This window comes from Protopterus annectens, chromosome 16.part0 (genome assembly GCF_019279795.1).
Source record: "Protopterus annectens isolate FY-2018-M chromosome 16.part0, PAN1.0, whole genome shotgun sequence".
NCBI lineage: Eukaryota > Metazoa > Chordata > Ceratodontiformes > Protopteridae > Protopterus > Protopterus annectens.
The window spans coordinates 39,131,380-39,148,929 of NC_056750.1; the positions used below are offsets into that span (position 1 = coordinate 39,131,380).

At 41.4% G+C, this 17,550-nt stretch overlaps 1 protein-coding gene across 1 annotated transcript in view; it reads left to right on the plus strand.

The window, feature by feature from the left end:
- Positions 1-17,550, plus strand: part of RAPGEF1 (Rap guanine nucleotide exchange factor 1) — a 2,911,094-nt gene that overhangs the window by 933,313 nt on the left and 1,960,231 nt on the right. The gene's annotated exons all lie outside the window — the stretch shown is intronic.

A 17,550-nucleotide genomic window follows, 5' to 3' on the forward strand; every position in this document is an offset into this window, starting at 1 on the left:
AAAGAAAAATGGATGTGAAGGAACAATACCCAAAATGAAACTGGTAAGTATCTTGCTGATCCTAAAGACAGGCAGCAGTGGACCACCATGGTGGTAGCAGCAGCCACCAAAAAAGAGGTCACAGAGGAGAACTCATCTGTCCACACCTTTAACATAGAGTCTAGGGATTCAGGTAGGTTTGGGTTGGGAGTCTATGCTTAAGCTGTCTTAAGGTCATTGAATTATTTAGCAATATTAGAAGGTTTCAGAAAGCTATGACAGAGCAGCTATCCAAATCTCTCTTGAGTCCATGTCTTTAGAGGACAAGAAAACTGTGGACTTTGAGCATAGTCCCTGTCAAATGCCACTATGCATCTGATATCCACTGTGACCAAGGAAACTTTGAGCAGCAGGTGCAGGCATTACCATAAGGAGACATGGTTGGATGCACTTGTGTGACTTTGTGATGATTTGCAAATGCCCCTTATGATGGTTTGACTGTTTTCAGATCCAGGGTCAAAGATGCATTCTCCAGAAGTCAACAAGAAGGGGAAACCCTTTCTGCCATAGGAATATGGTTTTCTACCCCCACCCCCCCCACCCCACCAAGAACCTTCTCTGGAAACTAGTAAAGGAGCAAGAAGCTGTTGTTCCATAAGTCTCAAGGGTTCTCCCTGTCCACTTCTGGGTCGATGGTGGCTTCCATTACCTTAGTTCCTTTAGCGAGATATTACCTGAGAGTTCAGAGATCACGGACAGTTCAGTGGTACATCAGATATCAACCCATGAGTTTGCAGATTCATTTGACAAGACATTTGCAGGTCCCAGATGAAGTGGTGGATTCAATCTCCCAAGGTTCTCCAGGGCTGACCTTTGTTCCTCACCCCCCCAAGCCATGGTGACCACAGATGCTTCCCAACATGGACGGGGAGCATTACATAGAAACGCTAATCCAAGGCAGGTGATTCCTATCCAAGGCCAAACTTCACATCAATGTCTTGGAGATGAAGGCAGTCCCCCTAGCATTGCAAGCCTTTTAGGCAGCCCTTTCTCTAGGAATGATTTCTGTCCAGGTGAACATGTCATTAGTCTGGTACATCAACAAACAAGGGGGAACATATCCTTACCCATTGTGTCAAGAAGCCTTGAGAGTGTAGCAGTGGGCGATAACTTCCAACTGCTTTCTGATAGCAGTGCACTTACAAAGGAAGTCCATAGTTTGTGGACAGGTTGAAAAGATCAATTCTACTACTTCCGGAGGGGTCACTCAATCCAGTAGTGGCAGAACAAATTTTTCATCAGTGAGGCAACCCATGCTGTGATCTTTTTGCTTCTTCCATCAACTCCAAATGCAGCAGGTTCTTTGCCCTGATCCCTCCAGATGGGGAAGTCACTAAGTGATGCTCTAATGCATGTTTGGCCCCACCGTTCTCCATTGTGCCTTTCCTCCTCCACTGATCTCAAACTTTCTACAGAAAGCTTTGCAGAGGAAGGTCATGGTCATTCTCATTGCCCCTTGTGGCCTCAACAGGCATGGTTTCCCCTCATCTGGCCTCAGTTAATATACCCGCCTTGGGTGCTGGACCCCAATTCAGGTCTTCTGTCTCTCACCTGTCCTGCATTCCTCACCCAGACATTTGAGCCCTAACGTTAACTACTTGGTTTCTGCACTTCCAATGATATCTAGTCAGTGTAGCCTTTCTTCCCAAATTCTCCACATTCTCACTTCTTCCCAAAAGCCATCTACTAGAAAAGTAATTAGAAAAGGTTTTCTGTCTGGGCCACCCAAATGTGTCTTGATCCTTTTTCAGCTCCTGTTTCACTGTTTTTTGATTTTTTAGCTTCTATTTTTCATGATCGGACCAGTTGCTCTACTGTTAAGTTTCAGTTAGTAGCTATTTCAAACTTTCATGTTGGAGAAAACACATTCCACCTTAACATCCCTGAAACTATGTAAAGCTTTCTTGAGAAGTACTTTCCTGCTTAGGACACCACTTGTGGATCCTGCCCCACCTTGAGCTATGACTACTTTGCTCCAAGCTTTAACACAGGCACCCTTTGAACCTGCTGCCAGGGTGGATATGAAGATTTTGATCTAGAAAACACTCTTGCAATTACTTCAGCTCAGAACATGTCTGAACTTCAAGCTCTGTCTTGCAAACCTTTGTACATTGTCTTCTACAAGATAAATCCATCTTTCGTACCCAAGGTAGCTACGAAGACTGCCTTAAGCAATGCATTACTCTACCAGTTTTCACTGCAGATTTTTCAGGTAAAGAGATGATGTGCTTAATGTGTTCAACATGCATCACCAACTACATTTCTTTTTCCATCATGCCTAAAACACTCTGGAACACAGACCAGCTTTATGTCTCCTTATCCAAAGTCAAACTAGGTCAAGTTGTTTTGAAAGTGTCCTTAGCTAGATGGTTAGCTGACTGTATTCCTTGGGTATATAAGAAAAAAGGCTTGACCCTACCAGACCTGTTAAGTCTCACTCTACTAGATCTCTTACTTTCTTCGGCCTCCTTTTCAAGGGCTTCAGTTGATGATATTTGAGCTGCTGCCACCCAGACTGATATTCAAACCTTCATTCCCATTATAAGCTGGATTTGCTATCCAGGAATAAGGCAACTTATGGTTCAGCCATCCTCCAGAATATCCTTCTTGGAGACAACCCTCAAAACTAAATAGCTGGGGACTCTGACCCATCTGTTGAGGAGCGGACAGAACAAACAACATCAGGCAGTTACATACTTAACATAATGATCTGTGTTTTTATTCTGTCCTCCTTCAACTCCTATCCCACTGCCCCCTTTCCATTTCATGGAAGATTTTCAGTTGTGTGTGATATGTCAGTACAACCTGCCCTTGACCAAGGTATTGCACTCTTACAGCCCCAGAATATTGTTTGGTCTCAGACATCCTTTTATATCCCGGAGATTGGTTATTTTATTTTGATTTAATAATTTCAGCTATGGTTGTTTCATGTAAGTATTGGGGACACGAGGGGATTATGGGTAAGGGGAGGAACCCGAGCTGTGGACCATGAAGTCTAAAAGCAGCAGAAGGCTGATCTGAAGTTAGATCTAAGATCTGTTGTGGAAGGATGGAAACAGACAACACGGATCTACCTTTATAGTAAGTATGCAACTTTAGTTTTTCCTGGTCTCCTCCATGGAAGTCGCACTGTCTCTGTGTGCACAGAATGCACACAACACTCCTTGCCCCACCCCAGGAAGAGAAGTGCAGGCTATGCCTCTTCAGTCCATCCTTCACCACAGTGCCAGGCTAAAAGAGACTTTTAAATGTAAGAAAGAAAGCTTCATACTGTGAAAAATTGAGAGTTGAGAACAGGAAGGAAAGAATTGGTAGAAGAAAACCAAATAGTAGGGTGTATTCTCAAGGAGATAGAGTACAGAAGAAAGCAAGTTAATGCTTCCACTCTGCAGGAGTTTGCTTATCCACATCTTGAGGATTGTATGCAGTTGTGAGACCATGCAAGGAAAGAGATGCCAAGCTGCTGGAATGAGTTCAGAAGAGAACTCCTTGATAGAGTCTGCAAATAGTTATTTTACAGATGCAGGAATTTCTTAGGTCACTTCAGAACATGTGACCCTCACAGCTATGCGTGTGCATTCCTTCTTTCTTTCCACCAGTTACTGATTACAAATTCTGTACTACATAGTATTTTAAAGTAAGAAAAAAGTGGATTTGTAACTGCTATAAAGCTGTGTTGGTCTCTTCCCTTACTTTTCAACCAGCATAGGCCTGCTTCTTGCACTGAAAACTGGGAACCTTTGCCTGTGCCAGCAAACTTCACTGAATCAAAGTTAGAGGAAAAATTATCCCTTCCATGCTATCTTTTTAAGAAAAAGCCTTTTATGTGAAGTTTATTAACTAGTAACCAAAAAGTAAGCACAATACACCAATAAAGAACACTGCTCCGGCACTATAAAGGCTGCCCTTGTCCACTCCTTTCCAACTTTCTAGTTCACTGAGTGTGCATAAAACGGCATCAACGAGACGAAGATAATTTTATAGTTTAATAACTTTAAAAGAGTATAACCAAAACAAAGAACAAGTAGATTTAGCACTTTCGTCTCCTTTACGGAGACTTCATCAGAATCTGTAATCCACTGTTCAATTCTCTTTTTATACCATCCATAGTGTATCTAATTAACTAATTAGCTAATAAAACAGAGAATCACATTTAAAGAAATATTCCTTTACTTTTCATACTGCTCTTAAATATATGGATATAGCCTGTGCTGAAAAACACAGGTGTTGTTCAAAAGCACTAGTTAATAAATATCATTATAAGTTCATAATAAGTTGGAATAAAACAAAGGCTCAATACAAATTGGTTCTCTAAAAAACTTATAATATAGATTGTATGTAATTTAATGTAAACATGATTATAAATATAAATGCAAATGTAAATATAAATATGTATAAATATATATATATATATATATATATATATATATATATATCTTATCAATTGAAACCAAAATATAACTAAATTATACAGGTATAAATATAAATGTAAATATATGCTATATATTAAAACTAGATGTATGTGTAAATAAATAATATATATAGAAGATATTGTATATATTACATATATTGTATTGTACACATATATACATCATTGACCTGTTGTATATACATCAACTGTAATATTAATATAAATAAAATAAATAAATAAGTAAATTAATACCCTATAATAGCCTGTAATAAGTCGGTAAAAAAGTTTAAAACTGAGTATAAAATATACAATGGATATAACCACTTTAAAAGTATGAAAGAAATTAAAACATTAAAAAGTGTCAAGCAGCTGTAGAAAAGCAGGTTTTCCACCTAATAACAACCAGCATAGGCACATGTATATTTTTAAAAATTTTTTTAGAAATATTAAAAATTTTTTTTTTATATATAATTTTATGTATTTTTATATTTGTATGTTTTTATATTTGTATATTTTTAATGTTTTAAAGGAATGTTTCTTTAAATGTGATTCTCTGTTTTATTAGCTAATTAGTTAATTAGATACACTATGGATGGTATAAAAAGAGAATTGAACAGTGGATTACAGATTCTGATGAAGTCTCCGTAAAGGAGACAAAAGCGCTAAATCTACTTGTTCTTTGTTTTTTGTCTTTGTTTTGGTTATACTCTTTTTAAAGTTATTAAACTATAAAATTATCTTCGTCTCGTTGATGCCGTTTTATGCACACTCAGTGAACTAGAAAGTTGGAAAGGAGTGGACAAAGGGCAGCCTTAATAGTGCCGGAGCAGTGTTCTTTATAAGTTTATTAACTAATTACATCCTAGTGATACCTCCAGCTGCATCTTCAGTTGATGCCTAGAATGCCTCTAGGCATCAAACATCGCTTGTTCATAGTTGCATCAATAATTCCAAAACCATGCTATTACAAGGTTTTAAAAGATTTCATCTTAAAGCATGCACAATAGTAAACTCAACAACATTAATTGATCTCTGTCTAGTGCAGGTAAATAGATACTAACTGTTGTTTTTATATTAATTTATATAGATATCATTTTCATATTTTTCCAAATATCTCAGCAGCCAAGTAATACAGACACAACTCCTTAGCCTCATATGAAAGCTCTCAGCTAGATGAATAAAATGCTGCTGGCAGTGTGTGTGTAACTTGAGGGGTTGCTGAGATATTTTAAGATGTTTACAAAATATTACAAATGTAATAGTTACTGTGTTTACTGTGACTTAAACTTCGGTTTAAGACCTAGAACCTAAGGAATACTGCCACTATAAAAATAGTTTGTACTGAAGAGGTTGCCATTTATACTTTAATAATCCTTGTGGTTCCAGAGATATGAACATTTGTTTGAAATGTGAGGACATAATTTGACTCTGTCAAAAGGCTTAGGCTTCGCCTATTGGAAGTTACAGTGCAAACTTCCTGAGCTCCATTGGAGGGAATGAGTTAAATTCCTTACATTTCCTAATTGCACCATGAAGATTGCTACTGTTAGTTGCCAGGCACCCAATACTATATGTAACATGCACTAAGTGTGATTTGCGTGTAGTAGAGATCTTTGGATGCTCCTCTGACCCTTGAGAAACTACTCTTCCCCCAAAGAAAGCACATTATTAGATAGTGAGTTTGCTGTAATGGAAGTTGGGTTATCCCCTCTGTCATACATTCCATGAATGTTATGAAACACCCCTGTGAACACTCTGATGTTTGCCCCCCCAGTCCCTGAAAAAGTAGTAACTAATAAGAGTCCTTTGTGAACAGTCTGATACTTGGCCTCCAGTTCCTGAAAGAGCTGTAACTAATAAGGGGGCTCTTTATAAAGTCAGAAGGCAGATCCTTCTGTTGTCTGACTCCTCGACATTTCAGTTCTGGCCACTTTTCTTTAGACAGGGAGTTAAAGTTTGTCTATTCTTTGTTGACTGGGTTAGTTCCAGTCGATCAGTCTGCCTTCCAGAAGAGACCCAAGGTGGTATTCTTTCTAATTAGGAGAATTTTGATTAGGACGCAGTGGAAGTTCCCATACTGTCTGATAAAGTACCTTGGGTTGTTTTACATCCACCTAAGCTACCACCAGCTTGGGCAGCTGGGACCTCAGTTTAACATCTCATCTGTTGGACAGAACACTCAGGAGTTCAGCACCCCTGTTATGCTGGCGTGCACAGTCAATATTGGGAAAGTAATCCAGCAAGTTGCTTGGCAGGCATGGGAAAATTATAAATCATTAAGTTTGACATAGGCAATCATGCATTTATATAAATGAAAACAAACCATACTGACATAATTGTAGTTGCAAACATTATACATCACTTATCTATTCAGTCATTGTCAGGCAAACATTACATAGCTGATTCAAATCCTGCATTATTTTAAACCTTATTCCTTCTGTGCATGTATTGTTCCCACAATTCCCATTTTTTCTATGTAATGTGCTCCTACCCTTTTCTAAAGATCCCAATTTCATTATTTTTATCTGTGGTACTATATTCACTACTTCTAGTACAGTTGGTTTAGACTTTGATTTCCATTTTCTAGTAATTGCGGCAGCCACTATAATTACACTCAGCAAGGCCTTAGCATGTTTAGGCAATTCCAATTCTGTATCATAGTTCAAACAAATCATTTCCTTAGTTACACGAATTTGCTCACCCAGTATCTCTGACAGAGTTGTCTACAGGGAATCTTTAATGTCTGCCAACCCTCATTACACTCCCAGAAAATATGTTCCCAAATACCTCTTTCTTCCTCCTATCACTCCTCCAATATTTGCCGTTTACCCAAGGAAAAATTCTGGGAAAATTCTGTATTTGTCCAGTAATATGGCTGTAAGTACACACAGTTGCAGTGTCCATATAGTAACATGGCTCACATGATAACATCAAAGTTCTGCTCTGGAGAAATTCTAAGAATATATGTAAAAGGGCCAACTGCGGTGGTGGTGCTGCGGTAGCGTTGTCGCCTCACAGTTAGACGTTGCCCATTTGATTCTCAGTTAGAGCGTCTTCTGTGTGGCGACATGCGTGAATGGGCGTTCCTTCGTTGAAGGTTGTGCGTTAGGCCCGCCAAGCCAGCACATAAAACTCTACTGTCAATCATTAGCGGACCGGAGTTCCGCTGTTGCGACCCCTAACCGGGAAAAGCCGAAAGGCACAAACATGTAAAAGGGCCAAATTTAAGAGAGTAAAGCTGGGAAAGCTGACTGCCAAAATTGTTAGGTCATGAGTTGATGTATTGAGTGTTCTTACAATATTGTTAGATATGCTTATGGTGGTTCTGAGAGAGCATGCCTGGTTTATGGCAGGTGGTTATGCTGAAGACGTTGGAGAGGAGTTCCTCGGTGGTCTCTTCTTACGTGATTTGTGAAATCTTGCTATTGCTTTTCGTAACCATACACACTGTGGGTTCCCAATGCTGTTCAAGTAGGACCTTGCTTTCTCACTTTTGGGTTGTTGCAGATACCCCTACTATGTTTGGAAGTCTCTGGTAATTCTTTTAGTTAATGGCCTCCATGCTTCTGGAATCTCCTCCCATTGACGAAGGAACCTTCTCACTTTGTGAAAAAGTGGATTCTCAAAAAGCATTTATTTAAACTGGCATGTGACACCATTTAATTTTTAAACAGTAGTTTGTTCTTGTTTAAATTACCTCTGACTTCCATTGTCTGACTGTATTTAATTTTGATCTTTGTATTTTTGCTTCTGTTTCTGTATTTCATTCGCTATTGCTTGTGATGCTATGTGAACTCAAGTACTGTAGTGAAAATTAAACTCTAGTGCACCACTATTGTGGATTTGCTCTTTGGGCAACCAGCACAGTACATCTTTGAAGATGTAGCAAAGAAAAGTAAAATGTGATAGTTACTTAAGTAACTATTTCATGCCACCATTACACAGTTTGTAAGGAACTTAATCAACTGGATTGAAGGCAACAGTATAAGCAGAAACAATCACTTATCGTAGATTTAGGACGGACAGGAAAAGAAAAGATCCTCCAAGTGATTGTCCTATATTCCTCCCATGTACCCAATTCCATATCCCGTGGAAGTCCATTTTCAATGTCACCGTTCTGCACAGGATGCAATAACATAAGACAGTTTAGGTTTACACACAACAGCTTAGAGTTGTGCAGTAGAAAATCCATAGAGACCTCCATCACTTACTCACTTAATATTCCTGTCACTAATTCAGATTGTCATGCAGACATTTTTACTTGAGTTATCTGTACAAAAAAGAAATACTACCCCTGCCAGCCATGAAGCATCCCCCAACAGCTAAGCTCTTTGTTCCCCCATCTTGGGTATTCCTCAGTGAGAAGGGTGCTTGCCAGTTGAGGCCATCATACAGGTAACCTCAGCAGTGCTTCTTGCACTTGTCAGCACTCTTGACAGTGAGGCCATATTTGTTATTGGTCATAACCCTTGCCTTGTGCAGGGGACAAGCAACGCACATCACAAGTGCACATATCTGTGCACCTGCAAGGAAGGTTACTTCATTAGCTGATTGGTGGCTGAGTTGCCCATCCATGAGCTGCTGTTTGTGTCAGTGCCCACCTCTGAGGTATTTTTGCAGTGCACAGTCCTGGTCTCTCCCTTATCCCTGAGTGCAGACATGCCTGACCTTCCCATGCCAGCTCATAGGTTCATAGATTAGTACTAGGCTAGCTGCCATTGTGGGTCATGTTAAGCCTAACCAATCACCCCATGTGAGAATCAAACCCTGCGCCTTGTGTCTGTAAGGTTAAACACCTTAACCATTATACCGTCCTCCCACAGCTCCTGTCACGTGGACCACTGATGGAACTTAGGTCACCTGGACCAGAGTCAGGGCGTTATCCTTCTACGGAGCTGTTTTTATCCCTTTCAGGAATGACTAGGTTTCTTTCCAGATTCTCTGTAGTCCCAAAAAGGACAGAATATAAGACCTGTGGTACTGCACTTGCCAGCTTGAAACACATTTGTCCAGACAATTCAAAAAGCTGTGGTTAAGTGTGATTCTCCCATTTGCAGAAAAAAGAATCTTGTGTGCAACACTGAACACCCAAAATGCTTGTATTTACATTCCTTAAGGTTTGCACACAGGCAGTTCTACAGATTTGAGATAGGCATCACTTTTAGTTTGCTTGCCTGCCAGAATGTGTGCCAAAATGTTTTCATTTCCATTGTCCACACATCTTTCCATGCAAAACACAGCTGTATTCCTGTGTTTGGGCAATTTTTAGCCAGAGTTCCACTTCCAAGAACAGTTGCTGTAATGTCACCCCAACAATCCTTTTGATGTACTTTTTAGGGATTGCCATGATTTGCAGGAAATCTTGTCTGACTTGTGTAGCTTTAGAGACCTTTCTAGGAGCTGTCTTAGACTTGGTTCTAATAAAAATCCTTCTTCTTCTGGGCAAATTAAATGGATTTTCAAAATGTGCAAAGCGGTTTCTCTCAACAGCAAAGCATTAAGCACAGCAGTAGATAAAAGCTGCGGACTACATGCGTTCTCATTTTTTCCGTTATATGTGGAAGACTGTGCTGGGCTGTTACAAGTATCTGGAAATTGTTAGTCAGTGGAAGCAGTAATTCCACTTTCTCCTTTTTCAAGTTTTCCTGTTGAATCAATTTTATGCACTTTTCCAAAGACATATGTCTGTAATTCCTGCTAAATATTTCATTAACTGATAGGCACTTTGGATTATGCCTTGGTTGTGCATGTCTACAGTTTATTCAGGGCAACTTGGTATTAGCATGAAAGGCCTTTTTGCATCAACCTGAAAGAAATGAAAACAGTGTTCAGAGCCTTGAAAACATTTCAGGGCAATGTTATTTTAGATCACCTTCAAATCAGTACAGACACCCCCACAGTAGTGTGGTATATCAACAAACGGAAGGTACCAGCTCTTTCCAGCTTTGCAAAAAGATATTTCTGAGCTACCAGTGGATCATTTCACACAGTTTTCAGTTCTCTGCAGTACACCTTCCAGGATTAGAGTCTGATAGCCAGGGTATTGTTATAGCTAGGCTTGTGTAGGCCCTAGGGCCGATAGCCTAGTACCAACCTATGATAGACACCCTAAGAATACGTCTCACACTTGCTCAGGAATGCAAACCAGATCTTCTGATTCTTTGGGAGATTGCTGAAAAATTGGAGCAGGCCACAATTTGGACCTCTCTACCGCACATCTCAAAAAAATGTACTTCCTACCATTGTCTTTCCCCTATTCCTCATGAGGCCTTATGGAAGCTAGATATCCTGTCACTCCCATGGACTTGAACATTTGCGAGCCTTTCATATCTTCCCTATGATTCACACCTCATAGAGCAATTTGAAAAAAAAATCCAGCATAATTCTCATATCTATATCATAGTTGAGACAGCCATGGATGTGATAGGAGTGGTCCATCTTCCTCTGTCCATAGTACTTGAAGCTGGGACTTTAGCTACCAAACATCTCCTGTTTTCCTCTATGCCTGTGTGCAGAGGGACCCCTCTCAAGGTCTCTCTCGCTACATGGAGGGTTTGTTTACATCTATAAACCACCCTAGCCTTCTTTTAACTTTCTGTTAGTGTGTCTCTTGACAGTTTCATTGTTTTCTTGTTTCTTCTCTCTGTTACCGTTGTGATGACCTTGTGGCAAGCAATGCCACTAAATGTGAGATGCTGTTACCCAGTCTGTTTCAATAAATAATCCACAGAACATAACGTTGGCACTACTCTTAGAGGGGTTGTGCTCTGCTGTCCTGGGTCTCTAAGCTCCACACCCAAATTAGACTGCACACTGTTCACTTGCAAAGTGACACCACTCTCTCCATGAAGTAGCATCTCCCAGCATCCCTCTATCCACAGTAACCACCTTTCACTCTATTATTTTTCACATACACACACACATGCACACAGTTTCCAGGGAAGGCTGCTGAATGCTCCAGTTCCACACAGATTGCTTCCTGGGCCTGGTAGTATTATCACCACTATGAAGAAAGTCAGAGACTTCCAGTTACCTGTATGCTTTTGATTGTGCCACTTAACAGGTAGTCAGCTGAAGCAGTATCATAGATATGGCCCTTACAGTTTATTCTTCAGTGTAAATGGTTACACTCTTCTCAGTTAAGCATCTGTGCATAAATACTCTTGTAATAAATAAATACCAGCCCCAATAGTTTAAAGATAATTAAAACAGGTTTTACTTAGGCAACAAAGAAAGTAGCACAAATACCAAATAAAATATACATAAATTGACACACAAAGAAGAAGGTATAATAAACGCAGATAGAATGCATACAGAAAGGTCTTATTCCAGCTATCTAAGAATTTCTTCATGTTTCACTGTTGCAGTCATTACATTTGGGTAATCCTGTTGGCAGGTTGCCCTTAGTCGGCCTGAATTCCAAAGTCCTGGGTCCTGCGTCGGCTGCTGTCGCCCCTTCCCTGCTGACGTCAGGTCGTCAGGGGTATAAAAGATGCGGCCGATGCCATTTTCTTTAGTCTTTCTTGCCGCTCGGTGCCCGAAGCAGTTCGCAAGTGCCGGTCGGCCGACTCCTTAGATTTTCGTGTTCGAGTTTCAGATCCGAAGTCTTCAATAAAGCTAAGTACCCCGTTGGGGAAACTTTTTTCTTGCTCCAGACCGATGTCAGAAAAAGTTAATAATTGTATTTCTTGTGGAAAGCAAATACCTCATAAGGACTTTCATTCTTACTGTATTCCTTGCCTAAGCACTGATCACAACGTTGCTGGTTGTCGGTTTTGTGCTAGATTTAACCAACGCACTATTAAGCGTCGGTATGATTTTTCTTTAAACTATTTTGGATGCCAGTTTAATTATCCAGAAATGTCGTCGGATAGCCATCCGACTACCGGAGTTCAGAAAAAACGCAAAGAAAAGGAGAGAGAGAGACAACCGAGGCCCAAAACCGACAAAGCTTCTCCTAAGCCAGTTGCTGGTTCACCGGTTCTCAGTGAGGTGCTTTCGCAGCCCCTGACGTCCGCTACTTTAGAGTCACAGGCCGCTACCGACTCCCACGTTGAGTCGGCCATGCCACTGGAATCTCAAGGTATTGGAGCCTCGGATACTATTCCTTTAGATGGGTCCGGAGCCGCTGAGCATGCACTGGCTTCTGAAGGTGTATTCAGACCTAAGCATATTTACATTAAACCAACCTCCGCTTCAAAGGCAAAGACTAAAGCACCTTCTAAAGCAAAGAAACAAATTCAAGAGCCACGTGGACAGGCCTCTATGCCCAAAAAACAGATGCTCAAAATGGCCGAAGACTTAATTACCTTGATCAGGGGTTCCCATCCCCTTCCTGATAAGAGGCCTAGGCAAGAGACTGACTATGAATCTTCAGATCAGGTTTCTATTTCTTCTGATTCCTCTTCTGATCAGGAATATTCTCTTCCCCCCCTATGAGGATTCTGATGCTGAAGAAATCTATACCTTCAGCTTCTCCTCCAGAGGACTATTCATTTGTGGAAACCTTGCATACCATGAGGGAGCATTTCCACTGGGCGAGCCAAGATTTTTCAGAATCTAAAGAGGCTCGGGGATTTCCTTTTGTTACCTCAACACAGGCCACTAGCCATTCCACCTGTGTTAGATATTGTAGATGTGTTCTCGGAGTCTAGTCTTACCCTGACTCCTTACCTCCAGCTCCTGTTAAGCCTGACAGATATTACAGGGTTCCTGACTCTCATAAATTCCTTTTTAAAAACCCTGCTGCAGACCCAGAAACTATTTCACAGGGTGCCAAAGGAGTTAAGGCTTCCACTGCAAAAAACCCTACCCCCTCTGACAGAGATTCTAGGGCACTGGATAGATGGGGAAAAAGGTTTACACATCTGCTACCTTGGCTATAAGGGCCTTAAACTGTCAGTTTCACATGCTCAAATATCAGCAACATGTCATGGCATTGCTTAAACAGAAAATGTTATTAAACTCTGAATGTGCAGAAAACAAGGAAATGCAGGATTTCTTGCATGCAGCTGAACAAGTTGGAAAGCATACTTTGCAATGTGGTTTTGATTCTTTAGAGGCCTCCTGCAGGGCCACGGTTACAGGTTCTGTAATTAGGAGGCATGCTTAGTTAAAGGAACAAAATCTGCCTGATCATGTCTAAGTTAAATTATTAGATGCACCTTTACAGCATGATACTTTGTTTGGTGTTAAGGCAGAGGAGGTGTTAAAGAAAATGGAGGACAAAGCTAAATCTATGCAAACTGTCAAAGATTTTTTTACAAGTACAGCCACCTAGGTTTAGTAGACACTGGCCGACAAAGAATTGGTCCTTTCCTGTGTTAGACAGACCTCAAAGTGGCAGATCCAGATGCCCTAGAGGGAGATCACAGACGCAAGGTTCCTGCAGGTCAAAGCAATGGGGTGCTTCTACTTCCAAAGCTGGAGAAGACAAATCACAACCATACAGGAAACAGACTCAATGACTTCCCCCTGCCTGCACCAAGCACTTATCTCCAGGCAGCACCCTTAGGGGGGAAATTAGCACTTTTTTCGCAAAATTGGCACATCATAAACCAGGACAAGTGGGTTCTAATTATCGTGTCACAAGGGTACAAATTCCATTTCCAACACTGCCAAAGGCAAACGGCTGGGCAGATCTGCCAAAAAATCAATGGTCAGAGGCACAAAAACAAGTCTCATCCCTCATGGACATGGGGGCCATTCAACAAGTACCAGCGCAAGAGCAGGGACAAGGATTTTACTCAAGACTGTTCCTGGTACCCAGAAAGGACAAGACCTGGAGACCAATACTGGACCTATCTATTCTGAACACATTCCTGGATATACCAAAATTCAAGATGTTGACTTTGCAGTAGCTTCTGCCCATGTTGGGCAAGAGTGCTTGGCTGGTGACTCTAGACCTAAAACAGGCATACCTGCATGTCCCAATCAGACAAATATGCAGAAGATACCTCAGATTCAAGGCTGGCTCAATGCATTACCAATTCTCTGCACTGCCCTTTGGCTTATCTACTGCACCCAGGGTCTTTACAAAGTGCCTGGCACCAGTAATTGCATTCTGCAGACAAAGAGGAATGTAAATACATCCTTACTTGGACAACTGCCTAATTCAGGCAGAGAACAAGTTCATTCTTCTACAGCATCTGGCGTTTGTGAAAAGACTTCTAACATGCCTAGGATACACAGTGAATGAAAAGAAATCAAAACTAGTACCCTCTCAAGAGATAATATTCCTGGGTGCAAGCTTAAATGCAACTGCCCAGATGGCTTATCTCACGCCAGACAAACAAAGGCAACTGACGACCTATTTCAAAATGTTGGCAACAATGGCCCAGTTATCTGCAAGAAATATTCTGCAGACTTTGGGCTTCATGGCATCCTGCATCCTACTAATTCCATATGCAAGACTGCATATGAGGAAACTTCAATGGTACCTAAAAAGTGTTTGGACTCAACATTGTCACAGCCTGGAAACAATGATTACTCTCATTCCTTGCCTACAACAGGAGTTTCGATGGTGGGCAAAGGCTTGTCACCAAAACAAGGGACAGCCATTCACATTCCCCCCAGCCAAGTAGACACTAACAACAGATGCATCAGATTATGCCTGGGGGGCCCACATGGCAGGAAGGTGCATGCAGGGCACATGGTCCACAAACTAAATGCATCTACATATCAATCAAAAAGAGATGCTAGTGGTTCAGAATGCCCTGACAGCCTTCAAGGACCTTCTTCATCCGGGACAACTACTGATAAAGACAGGCAACACCACGGTCATGTGGTATATAAACAAGCAGGGGGGCACACATTCTTACCCCCTTTGCAGTCTAGCCATGACTTTGTGGGACACAGCATTAACTTAACCAAGTAAATCTGCAGGCACAATTCCTGCCAGGAAGGAAAAATACTCTGGCAGACGAACTAAGCAGAAACCTCATGGATCCCCACGAGTGGCAGCTGGATCCACAAGTCTTCAGCATGATAACAAGGAAATGGGGATGCCTGGACATAGATCTATTTGCCTCCCCTCACAACTACCAACTAAAAAGATTCTGCACAAGGACTTATCACAGACAAGCATGGAAAGTGGATGCCCTATCTTTCAGCTGGAAAAACCAATCAGTATATGCCTTTGCACCACTGCCTTTCCTCCCCAAGGTACTCCTCAAGGTCAGACAGGAGAAGCCAAAAATGATACTGATTGCCCCAGACTGGCCCCGACAGTACTGGTTTCCAATCCTAAAGAACTTGTCTCAATGCCCAGCTTGGACCATACCTCAAATACCTCATCTACTGTCCCAGCAAAACAATCAGATCCTCCACAGCCAACTCAGGACTTTAAACCTGGCAGCATGGCAGATAATGTAGTCATACCAAACACACCTCTCAGTAAAGCTGTGATGGATGTCATTTTGGAGGCCAGAAGGCCTAGTACTAGAAAATCTTATGCTGGAAAATGGAAGAGATTCTCTGCTTGGAACCAGGCACAAGGAACTGATACAGCTGTGCCAAATATCCCCTCAGATTTTGCATTACTTAACTGAGATGCTGGACAAAGGCCTATCCTTTTCATCTATTAAAATTCATGCCTCTGCCATTTCGGCTCATTACAATACAGAGCCACTAATCTTTTCTCATCCCTTATTAAAACAGTACCTCAGAGGAGCCAAAAATGTAAGGCTTCCAAGGAGATCACCAATGCCTGCATGGGACCTCAACTATGTCTTGGAAAAACTCACCCTGCCTCCTTTTGAGCCAGCTGCTACTGCTGATATAAAGTTTTTATCTTGGAAAACAGCTCTGCTCCTAGCAATAACGTCTGCAAGACGAGTTTCACAGCTACAGGCATTCATGGCTGTGGAACCTTTTATCATTTTTTAATCCAGACAGAGTCTGAGGACAAACCCAACATTTATGCCTAAGGTGGTGTCCAGTGTGTTCATCTGCCAACTTTTTATCCAAATCCACAGAAAAAGGGAGAGAGAATTCTGCATTCTTTGAACGTACACAGACAGCTTAGATTCTACTTGGACAGAACCAAAGTTTTCAGAAAGACCGAGCAATTACTAGTGTCATATGCTGCAGGATCACAAGGAAAGGCTATGTCAAAGCAGATTATTTCAAAGTGGATAGGCCCTTGCATTCATTTCTGCTATTTACACCATGGCAAGCCAGTGCCTAAGGGAATTAGGCCACATTCAGCCATAGCTGCAGCCACTTCAGCAGCCTTTCTCAGGGGAGTACCAACCAAGGACATTTTTTTTAGAGGCTGCTGCTTGGAGTTCAGTGCACACCTTTACAAAGCACTATCATCTGCCACTCTACTCTAAATCCAGGGCAGGCTTTGCCACTGCAGTTCTGCAGGGCCTCATAGCCGCTCCTAATGCTGTTTAGCTCCAGCCTCCCATCCATAGCTTTGGGACTCTACCCAAATGTAATGACTGCAACAGTGAAACACGAAGAACATAGTACAGTTGTGTACACTTACCATGAATGTAGATGTTCGAGTGTATTCACTGCTACAGTCCAGGTTACCCACCCGCCATCCCCCTTTCTTCTGATGGAACCTATCTTTCCTTCTCTGTTTTATACAACCTATGTGGTGTATTTGCTGGGAGATGAAGGTAAAGTTTATATTGGTGCATGTTTTTATGTATATATAAATTTTGGCTACCCTTTTAGAGGGTACCTGACATCTGGGGCAAGTAAAATTAAAGAAAATGGCGTCAGACGCATCTTTTATACCTCTGAAACCTGACGTCAGGGAAGTGGCGACAGCAGCTGACGCAGGACCCAGGACTTTGGAATTCAGGCGGACTGAGGGCAACCTGCCAGCAGGATTACACAAATGTAATGACTGCAACAGTGAATACACTGGAACATCTACATGTATGGTAAGTGTACACAACTGTACTTTTCCTAGCTAGCTGCTACAAAGAGTACTGTACCTTAAAATGACTAGCTAATTTCCACGGATAGGATGCTCTCACAGCAAGTCCACACTAGTCTCTCAACATTTCGTTAAGTCACAATTGTATAGCCAAAGTCCTTGTGTGACTTCATTGTTGCTACAGATATTATAAGAACATTTCAAT